The sequence below is a fragment of the Ochlerotatus camptorhynchus genome, unplaced genomic scaffold, assembly GCF_037179485.1.
Source record: "Ochlerotatus camptorhynchus isolate MF236.1 unplaced genomic scaffold, CSIRO-AGI_Acam_v1.1 ptg000369l, whole genome shotgun sequence".
Classification (NCBI taxonomy): Eukaryota; Metazoa; Arthropoda; class Insecta; order Diptera; family Culicidae; genus Ochlerotatus; species Ochlerotatus camptorhynchus.
The window spans coordinates 281160-294802 of record NW_027040857.1 but is presented as its reverse complement, the minus strand read 5'-3'; the positions used below and the strand labels follow the sequence as shown (position 1 = coordinate 294802).

Below are 13643 nucleotides of genomic sequence, written 5' to 3'. Positions count from 1 at the left end.
AAACGTCTTTCGAACTTTTCAGTCTCTGAGCACTTAATTTTACATGACATGTTGGATTCTGTCACGAGTAAGATTAGGTATTTCTAAGTGTGTGGAATAAGTTCAAGAAATTTCGTAGAATAACAAAAAAAAAAAAAAAATAGATAATATGTCTGGTCGAAGGAGTTCGTGTATTTTAGCTCACTGGTGACCGCTGAAAATGATACCAGCAGAGAAATTCAAAGACGCATTATGGCAGGGAATCGTGCCTACTTTGGATTCCTGAGGACGCTCCAATCGAATAAAATTTGCCATCGCACGATGTTAACTATCTACAAGACGCTGATTAGACCGGTGGTTCTCTACAGCCACGAGACCTGGACTATCTTCGTCTAGGCCCTTGGTGTTTTCGAACGGAAGGTGTTGCGTACCATCTACGGTGGAGTGCAGATGGATGACGGAACGTGGAGGAGGTGAATGAACCACGAATTGCATCAGGTGCTGGGAGAACCATCCATCGTCCACATTGCAGAAAATGGGTGACTATAGTGGGCTGGGCACGTCGTAAGAATGCTGGAAGACGATCCAGTGAAAATGGTTCTCGAGAGACACAACTGGAACTACAAGAAGAGGCAGGAAGGGAGCAAGGGGGTCGACCAAGTAGAAAGCGACATGTGGAGCCTTCGCAAACTTTAGAGATGAACTAGCCTAAGGCTAAAAATCTCTTTGATAAAGCTTTAAAAAGAAAAAAAAACCTTCGCAGACTACGAGGTTTGCGACGTGTGAGCATGGATCGAGTAGAGTGGAGACAATTTCTTTGGACATTAGAGGACATCAAGGCCATAGCTTTATGTTTTGCTTTTATTAGGGTGCCTCTAAACATTTTTTTTTTAGTTTTACATTTCATCAAAAAGTAGTGTAATGAAGAGTTTTCGAACTAGTTTCAGCCTTACAGCACAAGACAGCAAGTTGCTATTTTCAGGCGTTTATAAGTTGCACATTTTAGATTTTTTTAATGCTTATCCTTATCCTTATCACGCAGTTTTATCCTTAAATGATGCTTTATGTATGAACTTTAGAATACCGTATCAATAATATTATTATCTATCCAACTACATCAGATAATAATATTTAAAAATTGGATATTTTTTGGGATAAAATTACCCACAACTTTTGAATGTTAAATTGTACCCAAATATTTTGTTCAGCAACACTAATTTTCAATCCTGCTCTAGACCACCTTTCTGAAACATTTGAATCATTGCAAAATTTGAAAAAAAAAATGTAGAAGGGTCTGTGTCTAGGGGCACGAACGGAAGCTTGACGTAGGACCGCTAGTAGACGGAACAATTATGTTGATCATTTAGTTCTTAGCCACACCAGTGCAAGTCGACGCTGACCGGATGACGTCGGCCTAGTCATGCTGCCTATTGCCGGAACCTTTTCCTCCGGTCGATGTGGGTGTTTTCGTCGTCGTGTCTTCGTATTGGTGCAATGCGTGTTGTTCCACTCATACGTCGTGTCCGACGCTTATCCGTCCGTTCCTCGAAAGCAAATGACGAAAAAAACGATATGGCAAGCATCTTTATTATCGCTGCTTTTCTCCTCCCTTCCTTTCATTGGTGAAATGGTGAGCGATCAACTGAGCATTAAGCTCGCTCATGTGAGCATGCGCAATGTGTCGTGTGTTTGATTTGCGCTCTATCGTTGCGTCCGTGGTTGGGATTTTTCGTTACATGTTTGAATTTTGATTTTTTTTTATTGTGACCCCCAGTATAAAAATGAAAGACGTTGTCCTACGTCAAAAAAAAAACTGGTTTTATTCGGGCACCTTAATTTAAAGCACATCAAAAGTTCTAGCATTGTAAAATGAAGAGCTAGAAAAATGATGTCTTTAGCAAAATTACTTGAAATAATATTTTCTACAACTTCGCTACATAGTTTAACCACCTATAACTTAAAACTAAAACGTTAGATTCCTGATTTTAGTTAAAATGAGAACTACCCTAATCATATTTTTTAAAATCAAAATGCCCATTTGATTATGAACAACTTCTACGTAGACATTTACTCCCTAAAACTAACAGAATCGTTGTAAATAATTTATTCTCGCTAAATTGCCGATTCGGACCACAGTGCAGAGGAAAAACTTATCTATGTGTGAATTGTAGAACTCCTCAATTTTTTCCAAGTGGGAATAACATAGAACTTACAATTATTAAATTTACCTTACCCCCATCGCCTGCAAGAGAAGCACCACATTGACAAATCTCTTGGCAGTTGCGGAGGTTAGACCTTCATGCAGTTAGCAAAGCCAGTAGTAGTTGGTAAGAAAGACGCCGTCAACACATAAATGGAGACACATGGGACGGCAATGCTGTGCGATGGTCCACGTGAGCATAGAAAAGGTAAGCGAATACCTCTACAGCAGTAAGGCATTTGCTACAACCAACGCGTTCCAGACTTGACTAATTGGCGTGCGCTCTCCATTGAATGCGTTGTGATATTTTATGTATAAACAGCACTCATTATTACTAACGACACACATATATTTCTCGCTTGAGAGATGGTACGCTTTTATTGTGAGATGGTTCTTGCTTGCGTGACAAAAGGCATCTTGTGATGCTGAGAAGGAAATGGCACTGAATGAATTGCATACATAGGTGGAAGAAGAAAGCTAGGATGCTGCGTTGTTTATTTAGAATGATGTAAAACGGAATATATCATTGAGCTGCGAAATTTTGGCTTCCTGTTGTCTCCGATTGATGGTTCTAAACCTTGATCCTTATTCAAACTAATTGCTTAATAAATGAATTTAAAGCAATTGTATATTCAAAATGCCACCCAGCTACGCAGCCATAATTTACCATAAGTCGCAAAATAAATTTTGAAATTTGTTATTTTTACAATCCTACAGAACCCTTTTCCACTTCGAATTTTCCATTTCACTTTAGAAAAAGTAAGCTCGTCCTGATCTGCCAACTCGAAAATTTGTGGATAAACCCAAAATTTATATTGTCCCACAAGATTTATTGACCCGATTCCCTGCTCTTTTCTCGATTTCAATTGTTTACTGTAGAATTCTAGGGATTGAACAGAGCGGGAAAGCAAGCAAGCTACAGTGAACAAATGGGTCGTTTAATCAATTTAATAGCGTGTTTAATTAAGTTAATGAACGCACTCGCTTTTTGAAGTTGGAAGAGGATTTGGGTTTGTTTCAAAAGCTCCTCTGATTAATTCAGTAGCCGGCAATAGACATTAATGCTTCCGAGAAGTTGTTGCTGAGGATGAGATGTTTTACACTCTAGAAAAGACATGTTATTATGTATCTACGGGTTTATGTCACTGTGGGTTCAATTCTCCTAGACGTTCGATGTTGATAATCCGCAGATGGCTCAGCTACAATAGAATAGAGTGTCGGCGGTGCAGAACATTAGTTTCGTTTAAATAGTGAACAGCGTGAAAAAGAAGTGTAAACGTTAGTCTAACTAATTTGATACTGTGATTTTCTAAAATCAATACTTTTTTGCACAAACCGTCCTACCGATGCAATCGGTTTCGATAATGCCCGATTAAGCTTTTTCCGCAATTTAAAGCAATCTGCGAAGCCGTAACGATAATTCAATTCCATTTGCCGCCTCTTGACATCTCTTTCTGAAATGATGATGCGATGGTGGTGGCCCCGTGTGCAGAAGATGATGTTACACAAAATCTCGTTAGTCCGGGTGGGGAAAGGTAGAATTAAATTGCTCCATAACTAACTTAGCTCACACGTCTGCTTGCCGCAGTTTCAGTTAGGCATCCGTTGCAAGCAGTTCCACTAGTGTGAGTGAAAGCTTTCTCGGCAAAGTAAAAGACCGTCTTCAAAAGATAGAGTTTCTTCCACCGATTCTCCGGGGCAGAACTTGCCAGGTGTGCGCTCTGGCGTGTTCTTTGGGTGATGCATTACAGCTTTCAGCTTCGGCAGACGGCTGTGGGGAGAAAATTTTGTCGAGTAAAACGAAAGTGATACTAAAATTTCTGGCCACAGACTTCGACCTCAGAAACACCAGCGAACAAGTAAGGGATGTGGTGAAGTCTTGGAAACTATCAGGGAGAGTGTTGGACTGCGAGTTGACAGTGTTGCCGGGGAAATCTGAATTGAATTGTTGAATGTGAACTGATTTCTACTAACAGCATTTTTTTATTTAGAGAGAAGCTTAGCTTAGGTGAGCAGATTTGTCAGGTGCAGTTGGGCAAAACATCGAGTACCGTGCGGGACCGAAATCCGTACACCTAAGCACGAGAGAATCATTAACGGTCAATACTAAATAATGCTATCACATTATGCTCTGTATCACATCTTTTCCCCATACATTTATCTTTATTTTACCATTATTTGCAAACACCAGGTCTTAAAGTTACCTTTAATTATAAGAAAAAAGTATTTAAATTGCACATCTCTTGAATCAAAATCCGTACAGCGTTCTACGATTGAATCAAAATCCGTACAATTTAGAATCGAAATCCGTACACTGTGTTGAGGATGAATCAAAATCCGTACAGTCATGAATCAAAATCCGTACATGCATGTAAATCGATCTAAATCTATGAAAAAAAAAAACATGTTGCTGTCTTGAATAAAGTATTTTTTCAGAAGTTGCTTGGCTAGGAGTCCAAAACAGATATACTCGTTTAAATACACTAGTTTACAGCATATTTGAACGTTGTACGCTGATGGTCATTTCCCATGTAAAATCGTGCGCTGAATCCAAAAATGTAGTCCAAAAAATCTCAGTAGGATAGTTTTTGAGATATAACTAAAAAATTAAAAATCACTTTAAAAAAAAACGTGTTTACTAAAACCGCAAATACCTCCGGCTGTAATGAAGTAATATTAATTATTTTAACGCTGAATTAAACGTGATAAAATTTGATTTCGATCATTAGAACATTTTTTTTTCGTGAGGGTAATGGTAGAACCACAATAAACATTTTTATTTACATTGCTTAAAAAATTAGCAGAAATTCAATTTTTCTAAGGAAAACTTAAAAAAAACAACTATAAAATAATAACAATACCACTAATCTCACTGACAATTGATGTTCAATTGATCGAACGAAAAATCTCTTACCTCTAATTTAGCTTTAAAATAATTGATATTTATATTGTTGGATTCAGCGTACGATTTTACATAAGAATCATTCGTCAAAGGTTCAAGTTCATTTTTTTACTTTTATGTTTTAACTAGTAATATCAGCGTTAGATTAATTGATGCTCCAATTGATTCAAAGGAAAGGTAACTGATTTCTTTTTATTTAATAAGGTGACTGCTCTGGATTTTTATGCTAACTAATATCATGCTTAAGGATTCATTTCCTCCAAATTTTATTCTATACCAGTGCTTTGGGTTAAATATTATTACTGGAGTTTACCTACGATCACAACTTCGAGGTCTTTGAAATTTGACATGTGATAACGTGCATACTTTGAAACTTGGGGGTACTCCAGCTCAACGCTACAAAACATTATTAACCGGGACTAAACTGGGCGGTGTAGCTTGGACAATGTTATCGAATTAATAATGGCAAACTGAAGAGAAGACTGCCGAAACATCTTTAATACACCGATAATGGAAACGCTCCACCAACCCACTAGCATCAAGCGATAGAATGAGCTAAGATGGTAACCCTATAATGGCGGATAAGTGAAAAAAAAATTACAACCATCTTAGAAACCAACATAAAAAGACAATGAACTGACATCAAAGATTAGTTTTTCGTTTTGTGCATGAAAAATAAAATAAACGTAAGTTAACGACTAAAACTTAATTTTATTTAAAACGTCAAGAGAGTAATAATTATAAAAATGCAGATCTTTCATTGCTTCTTTTCCGCAGCTTTCTTCTGCTTCGTCTCCATTGTTGACAATGCCTTTTCAAGTTATAATGCTTTCTTGCTTCCAGCTTTCTTTCCTCTTCTTCATCTTCTTCCTCCTCTTCCTCTCTTGCTCAACCTTTTTCTTTTGTCGTTCCTCAATCCTTTGCTTCTTTGCGTTCTCTTTATCAATTTTCTCCCGTTCACTTTCATGTATATTTCCGGCCATTCCTCGCTGGTGGCTACTGTTGGGAATGCTCTCTTGCCCATTTCTGTCTGCTCTCTGTAATTTGTATATGCGTGTTGGTGTAGAGGAGCTGCGCTGTTTTCCTTTTCGGCTGGTTCTTGACGTTCTTCATTAAAAGATATTAATAATTTAACATTTACAATACGAATAAAATAAGAGAGTAGCGATTCAATACGGCATCTCTTATGGTGGTAAATGGAACGGCAAAATCCCTGGATGCTTCTCGGTAAGATTTTCCCGCACGCATCATTGCCACAGTCTTCTCCAAATCCTCCGGTGTGTATTTAGCTTCCATGATCTGCTGAAAAACATTGGATAAAGTGGAGTCGTCATTGTGAATGCACAAGTGTACGGATTTAGAATCAGCTGTTATATATGGATCGAAATCCGTACAGTACTAATTTTGATAAATAAATACCATATGAATGATCCATTGCTTAGAATTGAGATATAAAACGATAAACACTTACCTTTCCGATCGACCTTCAGGAAACTACTTGCAAAAATCACTTAAATACGCTTAAAAACTGGAAGTAAATCCGAGAGATTTTCTTAGAAACTCGTTAAGAACGCAACCGATTGATAGAAATGCCCGACACGTGATAAGGTTTTTATTTTTCTTATTTTAATTGTATGACATACTGCTTAATTGTTGACGTAAACATCAAGCTAATGCATGAATGAACATGAATATGTATTCATGTATAATATTTACATTGTTGTGATGCATATAAATAAACAAATTCAACAGGGTGTACGGATTTCGGTGCTGTACGGATTTCGGTCCCGCATGGTAGTCTGGTTTTGGCAGTATTACTGAATCAAATTTTGCAACTCGTTAAGGATCAATATACTTTGACGCATTTTGGAAAAAAAATCATATGCATTTTTTTCGACACATCATTTCAGATTGCATAAAGTTCGCGTAGAATTACTTTTACTATTTTACACAAAATGGTCCTGGAAAGCCGAGAAATTTTCCAGCCATACCAACTCAAACTTGAGAACGTAAGTGGAGGTGGGTCAGCCACACGCTCCGTAGGGGTGGAATGAAAATCTGCAAGTAAGCGCTAGATTGGAACCCGGCAGGACATCGCAGCACAGGCAGACCCAGGGGATCAAGGCGACGGAGCCTCGAAAACGCAATCAACCAAGTCGATAGGAATTTGACCTGGGCCCTGATTAAATCAAAAGGAAGCAGTCACCCACTATGGAAGCCTTTCAAACTGACCCTTTACACCTCTGAAGGTGCTCAGAGTACTGAAGTAAGTAAGACAAATCACCACGGACATGATATGCCAGGGCGCTTGACGTTCGGCATATATACGTTAAGCATATCCCAAGTAGCATTGCAAGTTTTATCGAGGTTTTAAAGCATTCTACAAGTCCAAACCATGCTCTACAGAACCCTCATAAAACCAGCATTGTTACTTGGGATTGGACGATAGGCATTCGAACCCCGAGCAAAGCTGGAGATCACATTGAAATCAAAATTTGCTGTTATGATGTAACTTATTTTGAATAATCCAGTTGATCTCATTTTGGTTGACTCAACGGTTAAAGCAGCAAAAATTTTAGCAAATATTGTACACTGTTGAATCAAACGGAAAACTAATCTTGCTTTCAATGAAATCAATTGCATTCATAATGTTTAACTGAATACGGGCCTGGCATAAATGGTTAGCATCCATATTTCTCATGTGAAACAAAACAAATAAACAATAAACGTTAGTTAAACGACAGATGAACTTAAAATACAGAACTTCAAGTTGAGTTGCTTTCATTTAAAAAGTCTCGACTGCATAATGAAAGCACAATATGATATCAGACTTTTGTCGCGATAAATGAAATCAAAATGAGTTTTCATTATGATACCCGAGCAGGAACCGATAACTAATCGATAACATATGAATATCTTAATGTGGTATGATACCAGATCTTGGTATGCTTGTGGTATAAAACCTTGTTTTGATATTATTCAGCTATCGAAATATTTTGTAAAATATCAAATGAATACCAAAATAACAAAATGTGATCTTTTGGAGGAGAACCAGCCTAAGGCTGAAAGCCTCCTAAATAAAGCTAAATAATAATAATAAAATGTGATCTTTCAGATTTTAGACAATATCACCTAAAAGAGTGATTGAGTTGGTATAAGGAGACCTACAAAATAACAAACAATGGTATTCTGGCATCTTAAAAAGCGTCTGTTATCCGTTTGTTTTTATAATAACTAAATTATTTATTAATTCGTTATTCGTAGAATATTGAGGTATTATTTTTAGTATTTTACCTCTTACAACCTCACTAATACCATATTTAGGTTGCCAGTTATGCTATTTTCTTACTTGAATTTGGTATTAATAAGTTATTTACCTGCTCGGGTTTTCAGTTTTTAGACAATAACATCTTAAAGAGTTATTGTATTGGTATTAGAAGACCTTCCAAATAGCAAGTTATGGTATTATGGGATAAAAAAGCGTGCAATGAAGCTTGCATGTTTTGTTATATAATCGACTTGTATCCCGAGCAAAGTCAGTTAGCAAAATGAAAGCAAATCGATATTAAATTTTGCTGTTCCTATCACAATGAAAACTCTTTTTACTTTCAAGTGTCACGACCTAAGGCTGATAGCATATTGTTCTTGGATAACAAAATTCAGAATTGAATGAAAAATCATCAAATTTTCCAAGTTTTCATTCATTAACTGTTCTGCTTATAGTGTAAACATTCCTATAGTTGCGGTACATCACAAGCGTTAAGTTCCTATAGATGTGTATGGATACTTTATACACAACTATAGGAACCTATCGCTTCTACTGCTTTGTACCGCAACTATAGGAGTGTTAACCCTTATCGACTGCCATTCTTTCAATGCCTGCTTTTTCCAAATGGTACTGATACCATTTGGAAAAAAAAACAGGCATTGAAAAAAATGGCAGTCGAAGCTACGCAGTACAAGTCTGATAGCATATTGTTATCTTATTATGTAGCCAAAAGTTTTTTTTTAATGAAAGCAATGTAACTTCAAGTTCTGCAGTTAACGTCTTGGTGAAAATTTAATTTACGTTCATCTTTCATTGAACTAAGCCAGAGGAGGACAGGGGGGGGCGACTGTCCCCCCTTAAACTCAGCTACACAAAGGCTTTCGGGGAAATGACGTTCGGTGAAATGGCATTCGACCAAATTTTCCATAGTAAATTTTTTTCGCCCCTCCCTTGCTCGAAACCTGGCAACGTCCTTGTCAATTATTGTTTTTTTGTTTTATTCAACATATTTTAGGTCATTTGTGACTTGCCCGGGTAGATATTTGAACGCAAGTCTTTCAGTGAAAGAAGCATGGATGCTAACGATTTTCGCTAGGCCCGTATTCAGTTAAATATCATAAATGCAAAATTAGTAATACAATTGATTTCATTGAAAGCAGGATTGGTTTTGCGTTGGACTCAACAGTGTAAAATGTTGCTCTCATTTTGGCTCTGTTAACCAAGTCAACCAAAATAAGATTAACTTTAGTATTCAAAATAAGTTACATCATAACAGCAAATTTTGATTTCAATTTGATTTCCAGCTTTGCTCGGGATAGCAATTTAAAAATCATAACTGTAACTTGACCTCTGGATAGTTGCATTTCACGATGGGACTGATATGTGATTACTATGCTTGATGGGACAAACTGATTTGATGCTGTTTTCACATTTTCCATGATCAAAGTCCGTACACACAGGGTAAACGCACCAATAGTGGAGGTAAGTTGGTGCAATGTATTACTATAGTGGCTTATAGAAACTCCATAATCCACTATAGGAATTCATTGCACCAACGTACCTCCACTATGGGTGTGTTTACCCTATTTAAATATGTTCGATGAACATGTTTCAAGCTGCAGTTTGTTTATTAAACATTCATTCTGAGCTATGATTCATAATTATGGGCTAGAATGATATCATTACTGAGATTTAAAGACAAGCAGCGCCGGTGGTGTAGTGGTAAGCATGATTACCTCTCACCACAGCAGGCCTGGGTTCAATCCCAGTCGGCGCCGCCGGGATGTTCTGAGGCATAAACATCTCTGATCACGCCTTCGTTCGGAAGGGAAGTAAAGCCGTTGGTCCCCGGTTCATGAGTTGATGGGTTGATAGGTAGGGTCCAGGTGTGGAAGCTGCCTCCCTGGCGTCGGTAGCATTGGTGCTCAGCACGGAAAACAAGATCGACGGAAAACAAATCAAGGAAAAACAAAAAAACAAAAAAGAGATTCAAAGACCACGTCCGGCCCGTGAGCCACACGTTGGGCAGCCCTGTTCTACAGTGTATCGTAAAATTGAAGGTATACCTGGGATGGAATGGACCAATTTTTTGAAACCTTGTGAATAGATAGATTCCTTAAATCTTGGCTGACAACTATTTATTGATTTATTGGTATAGTTTTGAACTTTATTGGCAGAGCCTGTATGAAGTTAGAGCAATTTGAGTAAAACGCCTGATTTTCAACTTTTTTCAAAGTGGACAGAAAATATTGGGCCATCATCCAGCGGAACCTCAAGACGACCCAAAAAACGGTTCGAAGCATTTTAAGGCAAATTGGCGTTCTGCGGCGAACATAGTGGGCAAGGTGACAGGAGTTAAACGAAAGTCTCGTTAATTCGGATTCAGTTAACCGGAAGCTTAGCTGAATATGTTTTCGGTGTTTTAAATATACTACTTAAACTTAAACTTTTTAATAAAAAATTAATCAATTCACATGCATTTTTGTTTAACCAAATTTTGATCGTTACACCCTTTACACGTTAACAATTGGAAACGCCTTTAATGCGGTATTTTGTTATGTAGGCCTGCTTTTTGTAATCATAGGTATTTGATGTATTGGGCAGCATTTCTCAATATTATGAAAAGCACAACTTTAATCAATAAACCCTCCCTATTTAAAATCGAGTGTATTCTAGGCGGTGTGAACAAGAACTAAATAGAAATCTAAAAATGTTTGTGATTTGTAAACCGAGCAACTTTGTCGAAAACCTTAGAGCTGTAGAAAATGCTCCCACGACTCTAGAGATGTTGGCCACGCTATCGGCCTACTGCTATAATATTCTTCTGTAATATGACATATTTTAATCTTCAAAATTACAGTGATTAACATGTGTTCAACCATATTACATGAATTGAAAAAAAAATAAGTGAAAGTCAGAGTTTAGTTTTAGACCCATTTTCCATCATGTGATGAAAACAGTCGCCTACTCTATGTGAGTTTAGATAACTTCTGACAATGCAAGGTAGATTGAAAAGGCTTTCTTGAACAAACCATCAGACGGAAATCTTAATATCGAAGGGGAACTATTACGATACATTTTAAGATGGTAATAATGTAAGGAAATTCTCTCCGATTCCAGGTTTTTGGGTCTTCTGCAGCAGTTGTTTGACGGTTATTACTTGCTATTAACAAATTAACAATTAACATTTACGAATGCAACAACACTTGATCTTGTATTACATTCCGAAGTGTGCACAGCAAATGTCTTCAATTGAAATGATCTCATTACTCGGAGCCTTCTTCTGCTGGCCTATCTAGCAATATTGGTTGTTTGTTTTTTGTTCCTATTATAAGTTTTGCCAAGTATAGCAATTTATCTTGATTAGCAATGGCTGCCAATATGGGTCACTGTATGTATGATCTGCTCCCACACGAGTTGATCAATAAATCGATTATCTGGGTGATTGGGTCGTGCAACATGTGTGCTGAAGTCCTTACCCATTTAGGTTTCTTCTTTCGGACCTTGTAAATGCGGTGGCAGCACACATAACATGCGGGTTAACTCGTCGTGGCACACGTACCTACCAATATGAGGCGAAGACTATCTATTTAGTTTTTGCTTCTCTTGCGCGTTCGGTAGGCCAGTTTCAGCAGTGTCTCAGTCGAAGGCTCTAATTAACGCAATCGTGACTTGGTCGAGTGTTACAAACATACTTTTGATTAGGCACACACAGGGGACACGATTTCATTAAATAGATAGTGGAATCTTGGGTGATTTATGTAAAGCCAATCATGACGGTGGTTAAACTTCGTGTCATGTAGGGTGTGCAAACAATTGTCGTGTTTTGTTTTCAACTCACCCATGCTAACGAATACGGTACAAACAACCTGTCGATTTGACCTGCATAAAATTTAGTGGGGTGCGAAATATTAATTATTTCTTGATTGTAATCAACACAGGAATGCCGCGGCAAACCCGATGGTGGCACCATCGAGTTGAACCTTTTTGAAACGAGCTCATTAAAAGTTAACGAGAAGTACTTTGTTTTGAGAATTGGAGAAAGTGGAGGAATTGATAATCATGGCGGCATCCGGATAGACATAGACATACGTAGGCATAGAGGTGAATGACATATTACCTGAGAACATTTAGCTAGTGCACTGTCAGGGTCTATACTAAAACCAGAGTTTGACAATTGGCAGTATGTCCCGGGCCCAAATCAGTTGTTTTGTTGTTTTGGGCCCGCTATGACATGTTGCCTACGCGATAATTGCATCATGATATTGGGCTGCTTTAGCAGTATGGACACTCGATCGTTTGGATAGGTTTGAATAGTTGTAGTATATACCATATACATATAGGTTGTAATAAGTCAAATTCATGATTCAGCCATCTTGTATTTTTGCATGTAGAAGTCACCGAGTTTGTTTACAATTTGCTTTAAAACCACTCCTAAATAAAGGTAAACAAATCAGTTTCGTCTCACAAACTTATACCATTGTTGCATGACGTGCCATATCACCTTAAAGAGTGAAATGCGAGAAAGTGGCTGGTAATCCAATTTGGAATGCTGAAAATTTTCTAATAAAAAAAAAACAACAAACTAAGGGGTTATGCAGTCAAATGTCCAACAATGTACAATAAAAATCACAACTTCTACAACAAACGCGAAAAAGAAACACATTCGTTTTTATACTGTCCGAATTAATTATGTTTACTCTATTCAACCTGAAGGAGAAGCGCACTGGCAGTTTATTTTATTTGAAAACTCATTAAGAACTGTTGCATCCCACAGCGCCCGTCGCCCACGACACCGCTAACAGCCGCCGCCATCACTTTACAAGTTACTTTGGAGAACAACACCAGAATGAACGATTCATCGCAGAAACGACCGATGCTCTGCTCTTTTCCCGTTTCCTTCCTGCATCCGCCACCGCTGCCAAATTTCATAGAACTCTTTAATTTCTTTATCTCTCAATCGCAATCCTTCCACCCATCTTTTCTAAGGGGGGACACCGAGTTCCACTAAGACGAGGGGTAAATTTAATGCTTTCATCAAGTTTTTTTCTTCTCTTTTTCAATGTTTGTTTTGATCGAAAAAAAGGGCGGAAAAGTATTTTGGCCAACCACAGCCGGCTGGTTGCAGCAAATGGACGATGAATTGGTTTTTGAGAAAGGATTTGTATCCGTGGCTGTCTAAAAGGGCAGCACCACGCGCCGATCCCTTTCAGCAAGATATGGTTTGTTAATAAAGTTATTAATTTGAATCGTCCCGGCCCATCTCCTACTCTTTGTCCAAGAGATTTTGTTAG

At 37.8% G+C, this 13643-nt stretch overlaps 1 protein-coding gene across 2 annotated transcripts in view; it reads right to left on the bottom strand.

Moving 5' to 3' along the window:
- Positions 1-13643, bottom strand: part of LOC135709973 (netrin-B-like) — a 186252-nt gene that overhangs the window by 127239 nt on the left and 45370 nt on the right. The gene's annotated exons all lie outside the window — the stretch shown is intronic.